Genomic DNA, 25,570 nt, shown 5'->3' with positions numbered 1-25,570 from the left:
AAAACTGAATTTACCTCAAATACTACAGTATCTAGCTGAGCTGCTAAGCAGTTGACTTTCATTCTCCTCCATCAAAATCCATGCCTCAGCCATTTCTGCAGAATACAACACTGATCCACCCTTATTCTCTCACCCTCTCTTAAGATGGTTCCTCAGAGGGGCTAAGAATCTAAGACCCCTAAGGAAACAACCAATACCTGCTTGGGATCTCAATTTCATTCTGGAAAAACTGACCTTGCCTCCCTTTGAGCCAGCTGCCTCATCAGATTTGCAATATTTGTCCTGGAAAACAGCTTTCCTTCTGGCTATTACCTCAGCTCATAGAGTTTCAGAACTACAAGCTCTCATGGCTGTGCAGCCTTTTATCATCTTCCATCAGGACAGAGTTTCCTTACGAACCAATCCGTCCTTTATGCCTAAAGTGGTATCCAGGGTAGCTTTGAATCAGGCCATACACTTCCCTACCTTTTATCCTAATCCTCAAAACAAAGGGGAGAGATTACTACATTCCTTGGACATCCACAGACAACTCCGTTATTATCTGGACAGAACAAAGCCTTTCAGAAAATCAGAACAGCTCTTTGTGTCCTATGCTGTAGGAGCTCAAGGAAAGCCAATTTCGAAACAGACAATCTCAAAATGGATAGCCCACTGCATACGCTTTTGCTATTCTTTTCATAGAAAACTGTACCTACAGGCATCAGATCTCACTCCACAAGGGCCACAGCTACCTCTGCAGCTTTCCTCAGAGGAGTTCCTACCAAAGATATTTTGGAAGCAGCAACTTGGAGTTCTGTGCATACCTTCTCCAAGCACTACCACCTACCATTATACTCCAAAACTAGAGCAGGCTTTGCCACTGCAGTCTTGCAGGGCATCCTGGCTCCTCCTAGTTCCACCTAGTGCCTACCACCCCTTTCTTAGCTTTGGGATTCTACCCATCTGTTATGACTGCAGCTGTATGCACGATGAACATAGTACAGTTTTGTACCTACCATAAATGTAGAAATGTAGATGTTCGAGTGCTAATACAGCTTCAGTCCAGGTTTCCCTCCCTCCTTCCCCTCTTGGGACAGGCCTGTAGGCTAACACATCCTCATACAACCTGATTGGGGTATTCATTTATGTTGTATTTGCTTGCAACTTCTGTATTTTGATTATATTGCACTGCTTTATTACACAAATTTATGTATTGCCTTCCTTCTGGGGGCACCTGACATCTGGGGCAAGAAAAACTGAAGAAAATGGCGTTGGCTGGTTCCTTTATACCCCTGTCGCACTGACGTCAGGGAAGAAGCGACGACAACCGACGCTGGACCTAGACTTTGGAATTCGGCCGACCGAGGACCCACCTGACGGCAGGAGAACCCATCTGTTATGACTGCAGCTGTATTAGCACTCGAACATCTACATTTATGGTAGGTACAAAACTGTACTTTATGGACTTACTGAAACAGAAAATTATGTTGATTTCTGATTGTGTGGAAAATAGAGTTACAGGATTTATTGCATTCAGCAGAACAGGTTGGAAAGCATACTTTGCAATGTGCTTTTGATTCCTTGGAGGCCCGCCGTTACTGGATCTGTGATTAGAAGGCATGCCTGGCTCAAGGAGCAAAATCTGCCTGATCATATTCAAGCTAAATTGTTGGATGATCCTTTGCAGCATGATACTCTGGTAATAAGGCAGAAGAGGTTTTAAAGAAAATGGAAGACAAAGCTAAATCTATGCAAACTGTAAAAGATTTCTTGCAAGTGCAGCCATCCAGGTTCAGTAGGCACTGGCCTACTAAAAATTGGTCCTCTCCTATGTCCAATAGAGCCACTCAGGGCAAACCCAGGCGCTCAAAAGGCTCCAGATGTCAATCACAGGGTTCTTACAGGTCAAAGCAATGGGGTGCCTCCACCTCCAAATCTGGAGGAAACAAAGCACAACCCTACAGTAAGCAGTTTAAATGACTTTCCTCTACCATCTCCAAGCACTTATCTTTTGGCAGCCCCCTTGGGGGGAAAATTAGCATTTCATGCTCAAAATTGGCAGTTAATTACCCAGGACAAGTGGCTATTAAACATAGTATCCCAGGGGTACAGATTTCATTTCCATACTTTGCCAATTCCAAACGGATGTCCTGATCTGCCACAAAATCAGTGGGCAGATGCCCAGAAACAAGTCATGTCCCTCATGGATAATGGGGGCTATTCAACTGGTACCAGAAAAGGAAAAAGGACAAGGATTTTATTCAAACCTTTTCCTGGTACCCAGAAAAGACAATTCATGGCGTCCAATACTGGACTTATCGATTCTGGACATGTACCTGGACATTCCAAAATTCAAAATGCTGACTTTACAACAGCTACTGCCTATGCTAGGCAGAAATGCTTGGTTAGTAACTCTAGACTTAAAAGAGGCATACCTGCATATCCCAATAAGGGAATCATGCAGGAGATACCTCCGCTTCAAAGTAGGTTTTTTGCATTGCCAATTCTCTGCACTGCCCTTTGGCTTATCTACTGCACCCAGGGTCTTTACAAAGTGCCTGGCACCAGTAATTGCATTCTGCAGATAACGAAACATCCAAATTTATCCTTATCTGGACGATTGTCTCATTCAGGCAGAGGACAAGGACACTCTTCAACATCTGGCATTTGTAAAAAGGCTTCTAGCATGCCTAGGGTACACCATAAATGAAAAGAAATCACAACTGGTACCCTCTCAAATAATTACATTCCTGGGTGCATGCTTGAATACAACTGCCCAGATAGCTTACCTCACGCCAGACAAACAAAGGCAACTGACAACATACTTCAAACAAATGGCAACAAAAACCCAGTTATCTGCAAGACAAATTCTGCAGGCTTTGGGGTTCATGGGATCCTGCATTCTGCTGATTCCATATGCGAGACTGCATTTGAGGAAACTTCAGTGGTACCTAAAAAGTTTATGGAGTCAACACTGTCACAGTCTGGAAACAATGATTCCTCTCATTCCCTGCCTACAACAGGAGTTTCTTTGGTGGGCAGAGACATGTCACCAAAACAACGGACTGTCATTCACTCTACCCCCTGCCACCCAAACCCTAACTACAGATGCATCAGACTATGCTTGGGCGGCCCACCTGGCAGGGAGATGCATTCAGGACAAATTGAGCCCAAACCAAATGCATCTGCATGTCAACCAGAAAGAAATGCTAGCTGTTCAGAATGCTCTGACAGACTTCAAGGACTTACTTCATCCAGGACAACTACTGATAAGGACGGACAACATCACTGTTATGTGGTACATGCACAAGTAGAGGGTACACACTCCTACCCCCTTTGCAGACTAGCCATGGCCTTGTGGAACACAGCCTTGACTTACCGAATACATCTTCAAGCACAATTCCTGCCAGGAAAGCAAAATACTCTGGCAGACGACCTAAGCAGAAATCTTATGGACCCGCACAAATGGAAACTGGATCCACAAATCTTCAACAGATTAACACAGAAATGGGGGAGCTCAGACATAGATCTGTTTGCCTCTCCCCAAAACTATCAGTTGGACAATTTTTGCACAAGAACTCATCACAAAAAAGCATGGAAAGTGGATGCTCTGTCTTTCAGCTGGAAAAACCTATCAGTCTATGCCTTTCCCCCTCTGCCTCTACTTTCCAAGGTCTTACTAAAAGTCAGACAGGAAAAAACAAAAATGATCCTAATTGCTCCGGACTGGCCTCGCCAGCACTGGTACCCACTGCTAAGGAATATGCCTCACCTTCCTCCGTGGTACTTGCCTCAAACACCTCATCTACTTTCTCAGCAGAACTTTCAAGATGTCCTTCAAGGATGCATCTGCAGTCCTTACAAATGGGTTGTCCTGTCGTCAGGCAGCCCTTCGGTCGGCCGGATTCCAAAGTCTGGGTCTGGCCTCGGCTGGTGTCGCACTTCACCCGACGTCATAGCTGCAGTTATTCGGGTATAAAGGCATCAGCCGACGCCATTTTCCTCAGTCTTTCTTGCCGCGTGGCGCCCGAAGCAGAAGCTGTTCGCAAGTGCCGGTCGGTCAGAACCAGAGATTACTACTACTGAATACTACTTCGAAGACTTCTATAAAGCTAAGTACCCGTTGGGGACTCTTTCTTGCCTCAGCCGATGTCAGAAAAAGTGAATAACTGTTGAACTTGTGGGAAACAATTACCACATAGAGATTTCCACTCTTACGGCTGACCCTGTTTAGGCGCAGACCACGACGTAGCAGCTTGTCTAGCCTGTGCTTCTTTAACCGCGGACGCTTAGGCGTCGGTCTGAATTTGCTGAGGAGTTTTGGCTCGATTTCGCTTATATTATGCCGTCGGATCCTCCGACTACGCAAATGTCTAAAAACGCAGGAAAAGGACCGACACTCGCGGTCCGTGGTTTCGGCGAAACCGCGTTAAGCCAACATGAGTGTCTCTGTTTCGCTGAAACCGAGCAAGCGGTTCTTCCTTCAGCCGAAAACTTACCTTCTACGAGGCCTCTTCCAACCTGGTGGAGTCGGCCTCTGAAATCCCACCTGCTGTTGCAGTTTCTCAGGAACTATCTGACACTATTCCCTTGGATATTTCAACCCCTGCACGTGGAGCTGCTAGGCCACCTGCAGCCATGTCCATTAAGGCCTTTGCCAGGGCTAAAGCAGCTAAGACTACTAAAACTGTGCCTGCTAAGCCCCCTTCTCACAGGCCTAGCTCTAGTTCACAAATGCTTAGTTTAGCAGAGGATCTCATTTCTTTAATCCGGGGATCCCAACCTCATCCAGACAGGGCCTCTCAGCCCCCTCCAGAGAAGAGGCCTAGAGCAGAGCCCCCTCAGCCTATTTCCACAGATGATTCCTCTGATGATTCAGATGATACAGACCCTCCAGAGGCTCCTTTCTCCCCTTATGAAGACTCTGATGCTGAACAGTCCATCCCTTCTGCCTCTCCACCTGAGGAATTTTCCTTTGGGGAAACCTTGCATGCTATGAGGGAACAATTTCAGTGGCAGGGCCAGGATTTTTCAGACCAGAAAAAGGCTTAGAACCTTTCTGTATTTACCACAACATAGGCCTTTAGCCATACCTCCAGTTCTTTCTGTTGTAGATGATGCATTTAATGATGCTTGTACTGCTCCTGATTCTCTACCTCCGGCCCCTGCTAAGCTTGATAGATACTACAGGGTCCCGGACACGCGTTACCATTTATATAAGGCTCCTTTTGCAGATCCCGAGACTATCTCCCAAGGGCCTAAGGCTGTAGCAGCCACCTCTGCTAAAAACCCCCTCCCCTCTGAAAGGGAATCCAGATCCTTAGAGAGATGGGGTAAAAAAGTTTACACTTCTGCTACTCTTTCAGCTAGGGCCTTGAACTGTCAATTTCACATGATCCAGTATCAAGAATTTATGCTAGACCAGTTAACCAAAAAACTGTCCTCTGATGAAGCATTGGACAAAAAATCTGTTCAGGAAATGGTACATAACATTCAGCAAGTCAGTAACCATTCTTTAAAATGCGGCTATGATGCACTGGAGGCTTCCTTTAGATCAGCCATGACTGGCACAGTTATCAGAAGGCATGCATGGTTAAAAGAGCAGGCCTTACCAGACCATGTCAAGTCCAAACTATTAGATGCTCCTATGGATAAGATCAATTTGTTTGGCTCTCCTGCACAACAGGTGCTGAAGAAGATGGAAGAGAAGGCAAAATCTGTCCAAACAGTTAAAGACTTCTTACAGGTCCAACCGCCAAGATTTAGCAGAAATTGGCCCTCCAAGAATTGGTCCTTTCCAGACTCCTCCAGAACTCAGAGAGGCAGGAATAGGCGCTCAAGAGGCAGAAACCAATCCAGGGGTGCCTACAGGGGACGCCAGTGGCAGGGTAACAACCAGCGAAGTACAGCCACAGACACAGCCACCACCACAACTACAGGGCAATCACAGTGACTTGGCACTAGCACCGCCTACCAGGGAACAACTAGAAGCACCCTTAGGCGGGAAGCTAGCCTTATTTTCAATAAACTGGCATTACATCACAAGAGACAAGTGGATTTTACAGACAATAGACCAAGGCTACAGGTTTCACTTCCATACTCTACCAGGGAAGAGAGGAATGCCAAACCTACCTCCAAATAAAAAGGCAGAAGCTCTAAAACAAATATCTCAATTATTAAGGATGAGAGCTGTGGAAAAGGTACCATCTATGGAGCAAGGAAAGGGATTTTACTCCAGACTCTTCCTGGTACCAAGAAAAGAGAGCAAATGGAGGCCTATTCTCGACCTGTCCGCTTTAAACACATTCCTCATTGTTCCAAAATTCAAAATGCTGACTCTACAGCAGCTTCTTCCCATGCTGGGCAAGGAGTCTTGGCTGGTAACTCTAGATCTCAAGGAGGCATACCTGCACGTCCCCATATGACCAAATTGCAGAAGATACCTCAGATTTCTTGCAGGATCAGAGCATTATCAATTCTCAGCATTGCCCTTTGGCTTATCTACTGCGCCCAGAGTATTCACGAAATGCCTGGCATCAGTAATTGCTCATTGCAGGCTTCAGGGGATCCAAATTTACCCCTACCTGGACGACTGCCTGATACAAGCGGACAACAAAAACAAGCTAACAGAAGACTTTCAAAGGGTCATTTACCTGCTACAAGCCCTGGGATATACAGTCAATATAAAAAAGTCAAGGCTGATACCATCCCAAAGAATAACCTTTTTGGGTGCAGAGCTGGACACATCAACGCAAATGGCATTCCTAACAGTAGAAAAACAAGAGCAACTACCTCTCTACTTCTTGGCATTAACAAAGCGGAACCATCTATCAGCAAGAAAAGTACTGCAAGCCCTGGGCTTCATGGCATCCTGCATAATACTGGTCCCTCATGCCAGACTGCATATGAGAAAGCTACAGTGGTACCTAAAGAATTTATGGTCTCAACACAAGCACAGCCTAGAAACCCAAATTCCAATGATCCCATGCCTGAAGCAAGAGTTCCTATGGTGGGCTCAGGCCTGTCAATCAAACACAGGATTGCCTTTCTACAACATTCAACCAAGCCAAACCATCACAACCGATGCCTCAGACCTCGGTTGGGGGGCCCACATGCTGGACAAGTGCATACAAGGCTTATGGACTCAAGACCAGCTGCACCTACACATAAATCTAAAGGAAATGCTGGCAGTAAAATTGGCAATTCAGACATTCAGACCATTTCTCCGATAAGGACAGACAACACCACAGTTATGTGGTACATCAACAAACAGGGAGGCACACATTCGTACCCTCTATGCCGGATGGCACTGGACCTCTGGAATGTGGCTCTGCGCTACAACATTCAGTTACAAGCAATTTTTGTACCAGGAAAAGAAAACATTCTAGCAGACATATTAAGCAGGACTACCACGGATGCCCACGAATGGATGCTGCATCCGGACATCTTCAGAACCATTACAAGAAAATGGGGACTCCCAGAAATAGACTTATTTGCATCCCCACGCAATCACCAGCTAAAGAAATTCTGCACAAGGACGTACCACCCACTTGCTTGGAAGGTGGACTCCCTATCTTTCAGTTGGAAAAACCTGACAGCATATGCATTCCCACCACTTCCTTTGATGCACAAGGTGCTTTTGAAGATCAAAGAGGACCGTCCAAGGATCATTCTGATAGCTCCAGACTGGCCAAGGCAACATTGGTACCCATTACTAAGGAGCATGTCTCGGGAACAAATATGGACACTACCCCTGGTTCCATTGCTGTTAACACAGAACAACTACAACATCCTGCATCCAAACCTGAAAACTCTGCAGCTGACTGCCTGGAACATTACATAAGATCAATTATCCCAAATTTATCCCAAAGGGTTAAAGACATTATCCTTGAGGCTCGCAGACCCTCAACAAGAAAAAATTATTCAGCAAAATGGAAAAGATATCTCATTTGGAATACTGCAAAGGGAGAAGATGTGTCACGGGTAAACATAGCCAACATCCTGGAATACTCAACATCCTGGAATACTTGGCAGAGCTCTTCCACACAGGCCTGTCCTATTCTTCCATCAAGATACATGCATCAGCTATTTCAGCAGAATACAGCTTGGATCCTCCTGTCTTCTCACATCCTCTGCTCAGGCAGTTTCTGAGAGGAATTAAAAATGTAAAACCTCCTTGGAAACCACCATTGCCAGCATGGGACTTGAACTTTGTGCTAGAAAAATTGACACTTCCTCCTTTCGAACCAGCAGCAACAGCAGAATTACAATACTTATCATGGAAGACTGCTTTCCTGCTGGCAATCACTTCAGCAAGAAGGGTATCTGAACTACAGGCATTAATGGCAGTGCAACCCTTCCTGATCTTCCATCAAGATAGAGTGTCCATGAGAACAAATCCTACATTTATGCCTAAGGTGGTATCCAGAGTGTCTTTAAATCAGGCTATCCACCTACCTACATTCTTCCCCAACCCACAGAACAGGGGAGAAAGACTGTTGCATACCTTGGATGTACATAGACAGTTACGCTACTACCTGGACAGGACCAAGGACAATAGAAAAACTGACCAGCTACTGGTAGCATATGCAACAGGAAGGAAGGAAAAGCAATTTCAAAACAGACAATCTCCAAGTGGATAGGAAATTGCATTAGATTTTGTTACTCCTACCATGGAAAGAAAACTCCAGAAAACATCAGGCCTCACTCTACAAGGGCTACAGCCACTACCACAGCCTTCTTACGAGGAGTGGCTACCAAGGACATTATAGAGGCTGCTACTTGGACCTCCGTGCATACATTTGCCAAGCATTATAATTTACCTTTATACTCTAGATCCCGAGCAGGTTTTGCCACTGCTGTTTTGCAAGGGATCCTAACTACACCATAATCTTTTTTTTCCTCCTCCCCCAGTTTAGCTATGGTATTCTACCCATTTGTAAGGACTGCAGATGCATCCTTGAAGGACATAGTACAGTTTTGTACCTACCATAAATGTAGATGTCCGATAGGAATGCATCTGCAGTCAGGATTACCCACCGCCTTCCCCTCTGTGGTACTCCTAGGGTATTTGCCCATCTTATAGCTAGCTTGGGGGGGATCTATTATGGTGTATTTGTTTGTATATATGTACATACATGCTTATTTTTTGTGTTTGCTCTCTACTATTTGGAATCATTGGCATTTATCCAAATTTAGCCTTCCAAGAGGGCACCTGGCATCTGGGGCAAGAAACACTGAGGAAAATGGCGTCGGCTGATGCCTTTATACCCGAATAACTGCAGCTATGACGTCGGGTGAAGTGCGACACCAGCCGAGGCCAGACCCAGACTTTGGAATCCGGCCGACCGAAGGGCTGCCTGACGACAGGACAACCCATTTGTAAGGACTGCAGATGCATTCCTATCGGACATCTACATTTATGGTAGGTACAAAACTGTACTTTCTGCATACTCGGCTCCAAACTCTGAATCTTGCAGCATGGCTGATCAACTAATTATTCAAACCACATCTCTCAGTAAACCTGTGATGGATGTCATTTTGGAAGCCAGAAGGCCTAGTACTAGAAAATCTTATGCTGATAAATGGAAGAGATTCTGTGCTTGGAACCAAGCACAAGGAACTGACACAGCAAAGCCCAATATTCCTCAGATTTTACAATACTTAACTGAGATGCTTGACAAGTGCCTATCTTTTTCTTCAATAAAAATCCATCCCTCTGCCATCTCGGCTCATTACAACACAGAGCCTCTCCTCCTTTCTCATCCACTGCTTAAGCAGTATCTCAGAGGTGCCAAACATTTAAGGCCTCCCAGGAGAGCACCAACTCGTGCATGGGATCTCAATTTTTTGCTGGAAAAACTCACCCTGCCTCCTTTTGAACCAGCAGCTACTGCGGATATAAAATTTCTATCTTGGAAGAAAGCTTTTCTTTTGGCAGTCACTTCAGCAACAAGGGTTTCAGAACTACAGGCTCTCATGGCAGTGGAGCCTTTCATTATTTTTTACCCGGACAGGGTGGCCCTCATGACCAATCCTTCTTTTATGCCTCAGGTGGTATCTAGTGTGGTTCTTAACCAGACCATTCATCTGCCAACATGTTATCCAAATCTGCAGAACAAGGGGAAGCGGATTCTGCATTCCTTGGATGTACTCAGACAACTAAGATTCTACTTAAACAGGACCAAATCTCTAAGAAAGTCTGAGCAACTACTGGTAGCATTTTCTGCAGGATCAGAGGGGAAGGCTATATCAAAGCAGACTATTTCTAAATGGATAAGCCACTGCATTCGTTTCTGCTATTTGCACCATGGTAAACCTGTGCCCAAGGGGATCAGGTCACATTCCACCAGGGCTGCCTCTACTTCAGCAGCTTTTCCTCAGAGGGGTCCCAACCAAAGACATTCTAGAAGCCGCTACTTGGAGCTCTGTTCATATCTTCACAAAGCATCATCATTTACCTCTCTTCTCTAAATCCAGGGCAGGCATTGCCACTGAAGTCCTGCAGGGCCTTATAGCCGCTCCTATTGCTGTTTAGTTCCATCCTCACATCAAAAGCTTTGGGATTCTATCCAAATGTAATGACTGCAACAGTGAAACACGAAGAACATAGTACAGTTGTGTACACTTACCATAAATGTAGATGTTAGAGTGTATTCACTGTTGCAGTCCGGGGTTACCCACCCGCCATCCCCCATTCTATATCTTTTCTTTCCTTCACTGTACTCAAAAGCCTTTGTGGTGTATTTGCTTTTAGTTGAAGGTACAATTTATGTTTCTAAAAGCGCATTTTTATATTTTCAGTTTATTTATATATATATTTTTGCTCCCCATTTGGGGGGCACCTGACATCTGGGACAAGAAAAACTGAATAAAACTGCGTCGGCTGCATGTTTTATTCCCCTGACGACCTGACGTCATGGAAGAGGAGACAGCAACTGACACAGGACCCAAGACTTTGTTATTCAGGCCGACTAAGGGCAACCTGCAAGCAAATTACCCAAATGTAATGACTGCAACAGTGAATACACTAGAACATCTACATTTATGGTAAGTGTACACAACTGTACTTTATGAAGGTACCAGAGATCAGTCATAGATTCAGGCATGTCATCTGGTACTGCTGTTTAAGAAGAAAAATGAGAAATCCATTATGAAATTAGGTAGCTGTGATTTTAATACCTAATAACAGGTAGCCCAGACTTGAGAACATGTGTACCTAGCTGATCTTGAAGGAGTCAGCTAAGGAGCTAGGGATTGAATGGCGTATTTGTTGCTTTAGGGTTTTCAGCCATTGTCTAACATTCATCCCTCTATAGTGACAGAAGAGGCGAGTTCACTAGCACATGTTATGCATGCACATTAAGTATTGTGTTGCCCAGTGTTTTAAAAAAAATTGCATGTCAGGATGCTGCTGCTGTACTAGGGCACTCTGATTTACACTAAAGATTCCTCACTTGCATGGCTCCAGTCTGTGTGGAGATGAGCCAGAAACACAGTGGGGAACCCAAACTGATATAATTCACATTTATATTTCTCAAAACAAAAAGTGTATTTTTGTACATGATAACAGATGCTCAGTATTTTGTAGTTGTTTGATGCAGAGAAGTAGTCTTTATTGCTGCCCAGATGTCCTGGTATTGATTAGCACTAAAGGAACTGTAGGACCTAATGTGGGATTGTAGGAATGAGCATCCAGTAATGATTTGCCCATCGCTGGGGAGAAAGGTCAGGTGGGTCTACTGCAAGACATCAGTAGTGCCTGGATGCCCCAACAAATTCTTTCTAAATGGCAGGAGCGAGCACCCACCAAGCAGTGTGCTCACACTGTAGCAGGTAGGTGCAGAAGAAGTTATGCTGGAAGGGGCTTGCTTTTCTGGATTTCTGGTTACTCAGGCTGCTGCTGTGAGAATTATAGAAAAACCTTGGTGGTTGCTTAGATGGACTTGGTGACTGTTTCTCACCTACAGGGAGTAAACGGGCCATTTGGGGTCATAGGGAGACAAATAGCTAGCAGACAGCATGGTGGGAAAAATAAACAGTAAATACTTTGTTTATGCAGAGCAAGTATTGGTGTGCACAAGAAATTAACATGTGTAGACTTTGCTTTCATCAGGTGGCTAGTTAGAGCAAAACAGAGCTGAATTACTAAGAATCGCTTCTCTTCCCAGTGTAAAATTATAGTCTTAATATGATCTCACCCACTTAAGATTCATTAAGCAAAGTGGGTAAAAGCAGTACCCCAATGTTTAATGTTCAAGTAAAGGTCTTGCCAGCAGAGGGTGCACAAGTTTAGGTAGATTTAGTGGTTTATTTCCTCTACTTCTTTTAAGGAGGACCTAGGTATAACTAGGCAAGCCTTACTGTACTCTGGTTTGCTAACTATATTATCTTTTGTTATTGAGCAACTAACTTGGTTTCGGCTGATGTAGTCAAAGTTCACTCCACCTGAGGTATGGCTGCTTTACATTACTTGTTTTCAGGAATATGTCCTTTGAGGAAATTTGTACCACAGATGACTGATCATCTGTTTACACTTTTACCACTGTTACATGGACCATGGTTCCAGGATTTTTACCTCCTTTGACACTTTGGTGCTTCATAAGTCTGCCTGTTGAGTGCTTTTGAGTCTGTTTTGTCCCCAATGTGCTTAGCAGATTTTGTGTGGTATTGCTTCTTCTTCTGTATAGGAATTATTCACTGCAGTAGACAACAGGTATGCATGTACCCACCATATTGCTAATTTTTTGAGAGGGCCTTCTGCGAAATCTTCATTGGATACTTGCTACCCTCTCTTTTCCTTTTTTAGATGGTCTTTCCATGCTATGCTTATGCAGTAAACTCTGTTAACCGGTACTCGAGCAACCAGAAAAAAAAATCGAAGTAATACAGTGCAATTTTCATGTTGCATTTTCTGTTTCCTCCCTGCAGAAACATATCTTATGTTTGCAGAGTTTGAGTTTTAAAAAGGAAGATAAGAATAAATTCCCTCATTCTCCAACCTAAGAACAAGTTAAAAAAAAAAAAAAATAGTATAGGAGTACAGTATTAGTCAGGCCTATTTTAATAGCAACTCTCAAGCAAACCAGAAACTGCAGATGTTCTGTAGTCCTATCTCGCCTTCATTCTTACATATGAGTTTGGAGCCGATCCTTGGCTCCGACTCGGCCGATTACAAAGCTCGAAGTCTCAAGTTGGCTTGTGGCAAGGTAGGTATCCCACAATGCACTAGTAACAATCCCCATATCTCGTTTACCACTCTACGAGTTCAGGAGTGCTCTATTTCGTGGTCGTGGCTAAGTTGGAATATTTTTCTTATTCAAATATTTACAGTGTTCTTTTTGAATATAATAGTCTAGTACTAATAGCTTACAGTTGTTAACTTGTAGTAGTTAGCTAGTATGTTTTTTGAAGTTTATTGCAAGTTGTTGTTGCTGTTTGTTGGCCGTTGCTTCTGCAGGCCTTCCTTAGTGGTATCCCTTCTTTTTTTCTGTGTGCTAGTTGTTGCTAATCTTTTCTTAGGCATAGGTCAGTTTTTTAATTTGAACCTATTCTAACCTTTGTCTGTTGCTTGTTATTCTCTATTTCGCCTACCCCTCTGTTCAGGGCTAGGCCCGTTTAAGTTAGAGGACCTAGTCTTCTATTGCCTCCCTCTTGTGTGTTTTTTCCTCAGCAGGGCTAGGCCCGTTTAAGTTAAAGGACCTAGTCCTCTGTTGTCTTTCTCCCTTGTGTGTGTTTTTTTTTATTTTTCTTGAGCAGGGTTAGGCCTGTAAGTTAGAGGACCTTGTCCTCTCTTTTTCTTACCTTTCTGCATTTATAGTCTGTGATTGTTGTTGTGAAAGAAGTAGTATGTATAAGGAAACCAAGGACCATAAACCTTCGGGTTTCACGAAATGCATAAAATGTTCACAAAAAATGTCCCTGACTGACGGGCATAGTATTTGTGTTTATTGCTTGGGAGCCATACATCTACAGGAGACATGTACTTTTTGCCATTCTTTTAGCTCCCGGGTTCTCCAGGAAAGGAAGAACAAACTCATCTTGAAAGGTCTCCTTAAACCTTCCTTTAAGGAGGATTTAGCTAGCTCTTCCTCTTCTCACTCTAGGTCTCCCTCTTCTAAAAAAGAAAAGGTCAAGTCGGTGAAAACAGTCTCCCATACCGACTGTTAAATCAGGACCACCAGAGAAAATTGCCAAAAATTGACAAGCCTTCTACCTCTTCGGCTCCTCTGCCTTCAGAGCCGGTCGTGGTTATTGATGTAGACCATCCAGCTTTGGCTCCAAGTTTTTCGGAACCAATAGCTGAATCCATATCTCTGAGCCGGTCAAGAGATTTACTACTGGTATCCCCGACACTTACATCTCCAGTTTTGCAGAGATCTCGATCCCCTACCTTGTCTTCCAGATCCTCCAGGAGTCTTTCTGAGGAGGATGTCGAGAGAGTGGTGCTTAGACTTGAAGTCATCGGCGCTAGCAAATTTGTTGTCGGCTCCGACCCATTCGGGTCCGGAGCCGTCTAAGGCCATATTACCTGTGTCTATTCCTCTGAGCCATGTCGGTCTTTCGGAGCCAGAGCTATTGGTACTATTTGTTATGGAACTGTCGGTTCCAGCACCCCAACTGTCTGTCTCGGAGCTGAGTTCTGCTCTGACACCTTCGGTGCCGTCCCTGGTGTCTAGGAGCCGAAGCTCACCAGTCGGCCCCGATGGGGACGCTCAGACCCGAACTTCTTTGCTTCCAAGCCCTACCTCTCGGTGTGTTGGCTCGGCTAAGCTCGGATCCTACATCTGTCTTGGAGCCAATCGCTCTGGAGCCGAGGACTACTTCCGCTTCTCAGAACCAGTGGTGTCCTCAGAGCTGGAGAGATCTGCCTTAGAGATGATGAGGAGAATGCTGTCTAGATCTTCAGCTCCACACAAGGGTACTGATGCTCTTCTCCCTCAAGCTCCGATCTCTGTCTCAGCACCATCTCTCTATCTCTAGACAGCAGAGACCCGCAGCCTCAGGATCCCCCCTTGGGTGGCCCCCAGTCTTCCGAGACCTTCCCAGAATATCCTTCTGAAGAGCCTCTTCGGAAGAGAACTTGCAAGAGGAAGCATGTAGACTCCCCTGATGAATCCATCACCTCCGACACTGACCTCGAGGAGTCAGAAGGGTCCCCTAGGTTGTCCTCTGATGATATCGTCTTCGTAGATATCCCAGAGATCCTGAAACAGAGGCAGCTGGCCCACTGTCATCCCTTCTGATGAGGAGTCAGTGTACCTGAAGGCTTTTGGTTCTCAACCTTCAGCCTCTTGGGTGTCTCCACCTTTCGATGAGCTGTTAGATTTGGTGAGTCAAAAGGTGTGGGAAACTCCTGATGCCATGGAACCAGTCCCCAGAAGGCCAAACAAATTTCTTTCAGCTCCTAGGGAAAAAGAGTTTTTGACCAAAAGTGTGCCTGTAGATGCTATGGTGGTGGCAGCAGCCACAAAGAAGGAACTAGCGAGTCTCGAACGATGGACAGATACGGGAAGCGTATTTTTTCTTCAGCGGCTTTTAGACTCATATCGCTGAATTACCTCACCCATTTCACTAGGCTACAAAGAGATCTCCTAAAAGAGCTAGAAGATGTTCTCCAAGGTACTTTAGCTGAAGAAGTCCCTGAGAAGGTTACTGCTCAGTTGTCCACCTTAAACTCTATTATTAACTCCTCCATGAGGCTGATATCTTAAGCAGCAGATGTAGTGAGCAGGCCAGCGGGTTCAGGAGTCTCCCTTAGGAGACACCCCTGGATGCGCTTATGTAACTTTGCGGAGCCCTTCAAATCTACATTTACCAATGTCCCCTTTGACGGCTCCTCAAAAGACACACTCACTAGATGTGAGCAGGAAGGGAAGACTCTCTGCCATGGGAGTACGTTTTTCTGTCCCTTCTAGACCATACCCTAAAAGTCAGAGCGGCAGAAAAATGGGATTCAAGAAATCTCAGAGATTTTTCCAGACGCACAAGGAGATTCCTTCTCCAGAGGCAGAGGAGGAGGAAATAATGGTAGACATCGCCCTAGAGACAGGGGGGTCCGCAAAACCAGGGTGGCCGCAATGCCTTTTGTGTATGTCCCTATCAGCGCTCCTGAACTGGGGCCCAACTGCGCTTCTCTGGACCTAGTCGAGGGTCGCTTATCTTTGTACCCAGAAACCTGGCACGACATTACAAAAAACAAGTGGGTACAAAAAGTAATTTCCAGGGGATACTCCATACCCTTCTCTTTTCCACCTCATCTAACCAAGAGAATCCCAGATGTTCCACCCAATCACAGGGATCAAGCAACTATAAGAAGTCTAAAAGTTGCTTCAAGAGAGAGTCATCCAAACCGTCCCCGCAGACCAGATAGGATTCAGAACTTACTCCTGATTCTTTTTAGTGCCAAAACGAACAGGGGGCTGTGGAGGCCCATCTTGGATCTCAGCAAGTTAAATTAATCCGTGAAGAAGTCAAGTTCCGAATGGTAACCCTGCAGTCTGTACTCCCTCTGTTAGGGAAAGACAATTGGATGTTCTCCATAGACCTCCAAGATGTGTACTACCACATAAAAATGGACAGAGCATCAAGGAGTCATTTACGCTTCCGGCTGGGAGCCAGTCATTATCAATTTCATGCTCTGCCCTTTAGTCTCACCACAGCCCCCAGGGTGTTCACCAAATGCATGGCGGTAGTAATGGATCACTTGAGACGTCTTGGATTCCAAGTGTTTCCGTACCTAGACGACTGGCTCCTGACTGCCACCACCAGGCACCTACTTCTACGAGCCAGGGATTCAACCATCTGAGTCTGCACTCAGCTAGGCATTACTATAAATTGGGAAAAGTCTGTCTTGTCGCCCTCTCAATATGTGACTTTTATAGGCGCAGAAATAGACACAGTCGTAATGATGGCTCACCTTCCTTCAGACAGAGTGCAAAAATCTAAGACAACAAATATACAGCCTGCTTCCCCAAAGCAAGATCAAAGCGAAGACAGTGCTCAGACTTCTAGGAACCATGGCCTCTACTATAACTGTACTTCCGCTAGCTAGACTACTTCCGCTAGCTAGACTACATATGAGAATTCTACAATGGCTACTGTTTTCCCAGTGGTCTTTTCAGCAACTGCCTGTCTCATCCCATTCTAATAAAGGAATCTTGCAAAAAGGACCTTCGTTGGTGGATCCAGTCCAATCAACTAACGATAGGGAGACCATTCATTCCTTGCCAGCCCATTGCTACGGTGACCACAGATGCCTCCCAGATAGAGGGGGGGGGGGCATTGTCTAGGAAGGACAGTCCAAGGCACATGGCAAGAACATGAGGCTCACTTGCATGTCAGTGTTCTAGAAATGAGAGCAGTGCTACTAGTGTTGCAAGCACTTCACAACTTTCTTCCTCTAGGGACAATAGCAATCAAGTCAGACAATATGTCAGTGGTATGGTATATAAACAAACAAGGGGGAACCAGATCCTACCCTCTATGTCGAGAGGCTCTACGTGTTTGGCAGTGGGCGATATCTTCCCAACGCTTTCTAGTTACAACGCATATTCCGGGGAGAACAAATGTGATAACCGACAAGCTCAGCAGGGCAATCTTGATGCCTCCCGAGTGGTCTCTGAATCAGAAAGTCACGGAACAGATTTTCTGCAAATGGGGACAGCCTTGCTGCGATCTGTTTGCCACCCCAATGAACAAATGCAGCAGCTACTTCACCCTTATCCCCCCCCCCCGGGGGAGACACCGAAAGGCGTACTTATCTACAATTGGCCCTCGGGACTTCTTTATGCTTTTCCTCCCTTTCTGCTAATATCGAAAGTGATCCAGAAAACAAAGACTTTGGGATGCAGAATGATTCTCATCACTCCTTACTGGCTTCGTCAGATTTGGTTCCCCTTTCTCGGGCCTCACCTCCTGGATGATCCATGGACTCTGGACCCAGTACCAGACCTTCTGACATGTATGTCAGGCATGTTCCATCCCCGTCTCCACACCCTCAACTTGACCGCATGGCTGCTCCATTTCCACCCTAGTCAGGCTTCATGATTTCTCCCCTGCAGTTACACATATCCTGACGTCTTCTCATAAACCTTCTACAAGAAAATTGTATGCTAGCAAATGGAAAAGATTTTCTCTCTAGGCACAAGCTAAGAACATAGATCCGTACACAGCCTCCATTCCCTTAGTGTTAGAGTTTCTCACCAAACTTTTTCATCAGGGATCAGCTGCTGCTACAATCAAAGTTCAATTAGCAGTTATCTCCAATTTTCATTTGGGACAACATGAACCTAATCTTATGGCTCACAGATTGTGTAGATCATTTTTAAAAGGCACCACCTTACTAAGACCTCCTTTTCAAGAACCTACATCTCCCTGGGATCTAAATTTTGTTCTTTCAAAACTTACCTCACCGCCTTTTTAACCTTCACATACATGTGATTTAAAGTTTCTTTCATGGAAGACCATTTCTCTGGTAGCCATTACGTCCGCCAGAAGAATGTCAGAGCTGCAAACACTCTGTCTATGAAATATCAAGTAAGGAGGTTTGACAGTTTCCCTTTGTACTAACCCTTCCTTCATCCCCAAGATTTGTTCTCAATCGAATATGAATCAAACTATTGAACTGCCAGTCTTTTTTCCAAATCACACAAAGTGGAATATAAGTTTCATCAACTTGATGTGCACAGATAGTTAAGGTTCTATCCACATAGAACCAAAGAGTTTAGGAGATCAGACCAATTATTTGTATCTTTTTCGGAGACGAGAAAAGGAATGCCAGTCTCCAAGATAACTTTATCAAACTGGATTTCAAATTGCATATCCTTTATTTACTCTTCTAATGACAAAGAATTCCCATTTAAAATTAAAGCTCATTCTACCAGATCTATATCCACATCTGCCACTTTTCAAGCCAGAATTCCACTGGGCAGTATATGTGCAGCAGCAACTTGGGCTACCCCTCATACCTTTATTACTCATTACAGATTGGACTCTGCCTCCAGGGGTAGAGCCTTCTTTGGTTCCACGGTTCTTAGGAGTATATTCCCATGAGCCCCTCAAGAAAAAGGTGCTATGGACGCTGTCCCATATGCAAGAATGAAGGCGAGATAGGACTACAGAACATAAAGAAGTTAAGTTTTGTACTCACCATAATGTTTCATGTTTGTAGTCCATCTCGCCCTTCAGTCTTACAAACCCACCCACCTACCCCCATCCATGTATCCTTGGATGATCTGGAGACAAGATAATGTCTATCTTCCTTAGGGTTGGAGACCTTTCATCTTTGTTTTTCCTTGTGGAAATACTTTACATCATATTTGTAGATAGCAGCAAACAAGATCTGGGGATTGTTACTAGTGCATTGTGGGATACCTACCTTGCACGAGCCAACTTAGAGACTTTGAGCTTTGTAATCGGCCGAGTTGGAGCAGAGGATTGGCTCCGAACCCATATGTAAGAATGAAGGGCGAGATGGGCTACAAACATGGAACGTTATGGTGAGTACATAACTTTTTTTTATCCAGCATCTACCAGTCCCCATGGGTGCCAGTTAACAGAGTTTACTGTAGATGTTCTTCGTTCCCCATTGCTGCAGTCCTTACTATTGGGTATAGTCCGCATCCAGTCGGCCCGAATACCAGAGTATAAGGCTGACGTCGGTCAGGGCGCATTAGACTGACGTCAGTACGTCAGGGTACTAATGCGCATGACCGACGTCATATCCTCAGTCTTTTTTGCCGCGTGGTCCGATGCAGAAGCAGTTTTGCGAGTGCAGGTTGGCGTTCTGAAATCTTTCCGAAACCGGAGTTTCAGACCGAAACAGAGTTGGCTAAGTACCCGTTGGGAACATTTTGGTTTTTTCTTGCCTCAGTATTTTACCGGATGTCAGAAAAAGTGAATAACTGTATTTCTTGTGGGAAACAGATACCTCATAGGGATTACCATACCTTGTGTATACCTTGTTTAGGGCCTGAGCACGACGTTGTTGGTTGCCGCTCTTGTGCTAGGTTTAACAAACGCACTATTAAGAGGAGGTTAGACTGTGCCAGGTTAGTGTTTGGGAAGCGTTGCAATTATAAAATGCCGTCGGATGCTCCGACGCGCTTCTTCAAGAAGCGCAAGGACAAAACAGCGAAGCCTAGGGTTGATGAACCGGCAGTCCCGGACGCCGGTTCTTTAGGAGGCTCAGTGGAGCCAGAGGTTTTGCCAGGAGTTTCCATGGAGTCCCAGGCAGAATCTTTACTGTTACAGGATGTGCCTTCTCAGGAGGTAGGCCAGGCTGAGGGGCTTCTCAGGTGACTGTTCTTCCCTCTCTTCCCAAGGTAGTTAGAGCCTCTCCTTCTGTTGCCAAAACTTCTTTGAGAGGTAGGCCTAGTTTAGCTTCAGTGGGGGCTTCTCCTAGCATTTCGGGTTCTGTACCTAAGAAACATATGCTTAAAATGGCAGAAGATTTGATTACTATGATTAGAGGTTCTATGCCCCCGCCTGATAAGAGGCCTAGGGTGGAACCAGAGTTTGATTGTTTTGAACAGTGTTCAGAGGCTTCAGGGTCTTCTGCGGAAGACTTGCAGGAGTATCCTACTTATTCTGATTCTGATGTGGATGATTCCACTCCTACAGCTACTCCTCCTAAGGATTTCTCATTTTCAGAGACTCTGCATTCCGTGAGGGAGCACTTTAAATGGGAAGGCCAGGATTACTCTGATTCCAGGAAAAGGCTTAGGGAATTCTTGTTTTTACCCCAGCATAGGCCCTTAGCTATTCCTCCTGTGTTGAATGTGGTGGAAGATGTTTTTGCAGAGGCTTCCCTGAACCCTGACTCTTTGCCTCCTGCTCCTGTTAAGCCTGATAGGTATTATAGGGTGCCCAAGCTCATAAGTATTTGTTTAAGAGTCCTAGGGCGGACCCAGAAACTATTTCTCAGGGCCTAAAGGTGTTAAAGCTTCTGTGGTTAAAAATCCTGTTCCCACTGATAAAGAGGCAAGGGCTTTGGATAGGTGGGGAAAGAAAGTGTATACTTCTTCCACTCTAGCCATGAGAGCATTGAATTGTCAGTTTCACATGCTAAAATATCAGAATTACCTCCTTTCACAATTGAAATCTAAGGTGGATGCTTTGGCAGGAGGTATTGAGTGTAAAGAGTTGCTGGATTTGGTTCATGTGTCTGAACAAGTGGGTAAGCATTCTTTGCAATGTGGTTTTGATGCTGTACAAGCCTCCTCGAGGGTGGCCGCTACTAGTTCTGTTCTTCGCAGGCATGCCTGGTTGAAGGATCAGAATTTAGCTGAGCATGTTAAGACAAGGATTTTGGATGCTCCTTTACAGTCTGATGTGTTGTTTGGATCGCCTGTGGAAGCAGTTTTAAAGAAAATGGAGGACAAAGCTAAGTCTATGCAAACTGTTAAGGATTTTTGCAGGTGCAGCCACCGAAATTTAGTAGGAATTGGCGTACTAAGGGGTGGACATATCCTGCTTATGATTCTCAGTCTAGGGGTAGGTCTAGACGTGGTAGGGGCAGGGCTCAAGGTTCTTTTAGGCCTAGAACAGGGAGTTCACCTGCTCCGACTTCTGGTGAGGGCAGGGGTCAGTCCTTTCGTAAACAGACCCAATGACCTGTCTTTTCAGCTGCCAGTAGATTCCCGTCTGGCAGCTCCTTTGGGAGGAAGACTGTCTCTTTTCAAAGCAAATTGGGATTTAATTACTCAAGACAAATGGGTGTTGGATATCATTCACCACGGTCACAGATTTTATTTCCATACAATGCCCCTTTTCAAAGGCATGCCAGACGTTCCTCCTCCACAAAGAAAAGAGGCTCACAAGCAAGTTTTTCAATTACTCCAGATGGGGGCCATTCAGCCAGTCCCTGTATCAGAAAGGGGCCTAGGATTTTATTCTCGCCTGTTCCTAGTACCAAAGAAAGGGAACACGTGGAGACCAATTTTGGATTTATCTCTCCTCAACACTTTTCTGGACATTCCCAAGTTCAAGATGTTGACGTTACAACAGCTTTTACCTCTGCTGGGCAAAGATCACTGGATGGTAACTCTAGATCTCAAGGAAGCTTACCTTCATGTGCCTATCAGGCTAAGTTGCAGGAAGTATCTGCGTTTCGAGCTGGAAATTCTCATTATCAGTTCTCTGCATTGCCCTTTGGCTTATCTACTGCCCAGAGTATTCACAAAGGTTCTGGCTCCAGTGATAGCTTACTTCAGGCTTCAAGGAATTCAAATCTATCCTTACTTGGACGACTGCCTGATTCTGGCTCAAGAAAAGGAAGACCTTGTACAGCATCTGGAACATGTTATAGCAGTGCTAAGATGCCTAGGGTATTCTGTGAACGAAATAAAGTCCAGTCTAGTACCCTCTCAAGACATGTGCTTTCTGGGTGTGAGACTGAATACAGCAGCCCAGATGGCCTTTTTAACCCCGGACAAACAACAGAGTCTATCACTTTACTTCCATCAACTATCTCATCAGTCCGTGCTGACTGCAAGGACAGTCCTTCAAGCATTAGGGTTCATGGCATCTTGTATTATGGTGCTTCCCAATGCCAAACTGCATATGAGGAAGCTACAATGGTATCTCAGAAATGTATGGACACAGCACTGCCAGGATTTGGACACTGTCATTCAAATAATACCTTGCCTTCAAAAAGAATTTTTGTGGTGGGCTCAGGAATGTCACCTAAACAAGGGACTCTCTGTGACCCGCCAGAGGCGAGTCAGATTTTAACGACAGATGCCTCGGACTTTGCTTGGGGAGCTCATCTACATGGAAAGTGGATACAAGACAAGTGGCCTGCCAGACTACTGCATCTACATATCAACATGAAAGAGATGTTAGCAGTCCAGTTTGCATTAATGGCTTTCAAGGAGTTACTTCTTCCAGGGCAGGTGTTGATTCTAACAGACAACACAACTGTCATGTGGTACATCAACAAGCAAGGGGAACACATTCTTATCCTCTATGCAGGCAAGCAATGATTTTATGGGAGACTGCGCTAAGCTTGCAACTAACTCTTCAGGCAAGGTTTCTGCCAGGAGCACAGAACTCCTTAGCGGATGTGTTAAGCAGACAAATCATGGATCCCCACGAGTGGAAACTGGATCTTCATGTATTTCAAACATTGACAGTGTCATGGGGAACTCCAGACATAGATCTGTTCGCTTCTCCACTAAACCACCAGCTGCCACAGTATTGCACAAAGGGGTTTCATCACACAGCTTGGAAAGTGGATGCTCTGTCTTTCAGTTGGAAAAACCTTCATGTGTATGCCTTTCCTCCTCTACCTCTTCTTCCAAAGGTACTATTAAAGGTCAGACAAGACAGGCCAAGGATGATTTTGATAGCTCCAGATTGGCCTCGCAACACTGGTACCCACTACTACGGAGTCTGGTAAGGAAGCCTCCATGGCCTTTGCCTCTGATTCCTCATCTATTGTCTCAGCAGGATGGTCATCTGCTCAATGTCAAGCTTCACTCTCTTCATCTAACAGCCTGGCATATTCTGTGTTGAAACACAGCAGGTCTCAACTTCCTCAACAAGTTTTAAATGTGATTATGGAAGCTAGAAGACCTAGTACAAGGAAAGTGTACGCAGAAAAATGGAAGAGATTTTTATTTTGGAGTACAGCAAAGAATTTGCAGGTTTCTGAGCCTAATTTGAGTGCGGCTCTTCAATACCTTACTGAGTTGTTGGACAAAGGTTTGTCCTTCTCTTCTATTAAGATTCATGCTGCAGCGATTTCAGCTCACTATGATTGTGACCCACCATTGTTTTCACATCCTTTGTTCAAGCAGTTTCTTAGAGGGGCAAAGAATATAAGACCCCCACGTAGAGCTCCTACTCCTGCTTGGGATCTCAATTTTGTGTTGGAGAAACTTACTCTACAACCTTTGAGCCTCGGCTACTGCTGAATTGAAATACTTGTCATGGAAGACTGCTTTTCTGTTGGCTATTACTTCTGCAAGAAGGGTGTCTGAGTTGCAGGCCCTTATGGCAGTAGAGCCATTTTTGATTTTCCATAAGGATAGGGTATCATTACGTACTAATCCTTCCTTTATGCCTAAGGTGGTTTCTAGTGTGGCTTTAAACCAGACTATTCATTTGCCTACTTTTATGCAGACCCCCAAGATAAAGGGGAAAAGATTTTGCACACTTTAGATGTACACAGGCAATTGCGTTATTATTTAAGCAGGACTAAGGCTTTTAGGCAGTCTCAGCAGTTGTTTGTTTCTTTTGCTTTGAGTTCAGGGCAAGCCTGTGTCAAAACAAACTATTTCTAGGTGGATTGGCTTTTGCATTGCATTTTGTTATTCCCATCATGGCAAGGAGATTCCAGCTGGGATTAGGCCTCATTCCACTAGGGCTGCTGCCACTACAACAGCATTTCTAAGGGGGGTGGCAACTAAGGATATTTTGGAAGCAGCTACTTGGAGTTGCGTGCATACTTTCTCTAAGCATTATCACCTTCCTATCTACTCTAAGTCTAGGGCTGGTTTTGCCACAGCTGTTTTGCAAGGCATGTTGTCAGCTCCTGCTTCTTTATGATTTGCCAGCCTCCCTTACCTCTGCTTTGGGATTCTACCCAATAGTAAGGACTGCAGCAATGGGGAACGAAGAACATAGTACAGTTTTGTACCTACCATAAATGTAGATGTTCGAGGTTCCCATTGCTGCAGTCCAATTCCCTCCTTCCCTCTGTGTTTAGGGGTGGTTGTGTAGGTGAGGTTTCATGCTTATATTTTTGTATATGTTCTTGTATATCTTGTACATATTTTTGGTGCAGGTATTTTGGGCCTTGTCTTTTTAGGGTCTTCTGACATCTGGGGCAAGAAAAGACTGAGGATATGACGTCGGTCATGCGCATTAGTACCCTGACGTACTGACGTCAGTCTAATGCGCCCTGACCGACGTCAGCCTTATACTCTGGTATTCGGGCCGACTGGATGCGGACTATACCCAATAGTAAGGACTGCAGCAATGGGAACCTCGAACATCTACATTTATGGTAGGTACAAAACTGTACTTTTCATATTTTCTTTTTTGTAGGTGTACTGACTCAGTTTCTAGGCTGCATATAGACAGTCATATACATACATACACTCATCACATAACCTCATGGTGTATATTTGCAGAAGGCATACAGGTACACTGAAAAAAACTGTATTGAAGAGGATCCTTCAAGGAGGAATTTTGACCATTGCCATTTGCAGAAGGCCCTCTCAAAGATGATCTGGTATTGCGAGTATCCCATTTCTTATATTTTTAAATATTGAATCTGTGGTACTGATCATTGAATGGCTGGCATCTAACCTTTTTGTGAAATTTGAAACTTGAAGTTGAGGGTTTGCATGCATGGACCCCTTTTATCATTACTGAGAAAGAGAGAGAGTCTGTGTGTTGTGTGTGAGCGTATGGGGCAAGGAGTGGCATCTTTACATGGTATATAGATACAGTATGGTGACACTTTTTTTTTTTTTTATTTCATATTCTGTTGCAGATGTGGTGGTTGGAGGTTTTGTGTGGATGGCATGATGTGTTGCAATATTTTTAATTGAATAAGCCAAGCTGTCATTTGTTTTGATGA

General features: G+C 44.7%; 1 protein-coding gene across 1 annotated transcript in view; it reads left to right on the top strand.

Moving 5' to 3' along the window:
- The window catches only part of TP53BP2 (tumor protein p53 binding protein 2), a gene marked incomplete in the record, with an annotated part of 1,836,298 nt that overhangs the window by 270,263 nt on the left and 1,540,465 nt on the right, over positions 1–25,570 (top strand).

This window comes from Protopterus annectens, chromosome 1.part2 (genome assembly GCF_019279795.1).
Source record: "Protopterus annectens isolate FY-2018-M chromosome 1.part2, PAN1.0, whole genome shotgun sequence".
Lineage (NCBI taxonomy): Eukaryota > Metazoa > Chordata > Ceratodontiformes > Protopteridae > Protopterus > Protopterus annectens.
This window is presented reverse-complemented; position numbering and strand designations above follow the sequence as displayed.